This window comes from Cryptotermes secundus, unplaced genomic scaffold (assembly GCF_002891405.2).
Source record: "Cryptotermes secundus unplaced genomic scaffold, Csec_1.0 scaffold689, whole genome shotgun sequence".
NCBI classification, from domain to species: Eukaryota; Metazoa; Arthropoda; class Insecta; order Blattodea; family Kalotermitidae; genus Cryptotermes; species Cryptotermes secundus.
Genome location: NW_019720574.1, coordinates 1,216,722 through 1,217,179, shown reverse-complemented (window position 1 = coordinate 1,217,179; position 458 = coordinate 1,216,722). Strand labels below are relative to the sequence as shown.

Here is a 458-nt window from a genome sequence, read left to right as displayed (position 1 = left end):
GAGTCAGTACAGTCGATGCCGCAGCCGATTTTCGAACCGGACGCCACGCGAATACAAATCAGAGGCTTTATCTCTTGAGAGCCACATTTTCTGTGTACGCAACTCTGCCTTGCACGAGTGTGAAACTTCACCTCGCGCCCTAAAGGAAGAACGTGGACTGAGGATATTCTGAGGTCAGACTGCTAAGGGAATGCTGTATTTGGGCCTAACAAGAAGGAAGTGATACAAACTGAGGAAAGTTGCATCGAGCTTATTCTTCGTCAGATGTTATTATAATGACGAAATGTCGGAGGACCGGATGAACGGGGCATGTAGCACGCACGGGAGAGATGAGATATGCACACAGAATTTCTATCGAAAACTCTGGAGCGAAGATTTATAATAATAATAATAATATCTAAAAGATGAAAATTTTGCTGAATTTCATTAATTAAGCATCACGCCTTGAAGACGTATGG

The 458-nt window shown here is 43.4% G+C and overlaps 1 protein-coding gene across 1 annotated transcript in view; it reads left to right on the top strand.

The window, feature by feature from the left end:
- LOC111869479 overlaps positions 1-458 on the top strand; it is a 155,283-nt gene that overhangs the window by 56,026 nt on the left and 98,799 nt on the right. The gene's annotated exons all lie outside the window — the stretch shown is intronic.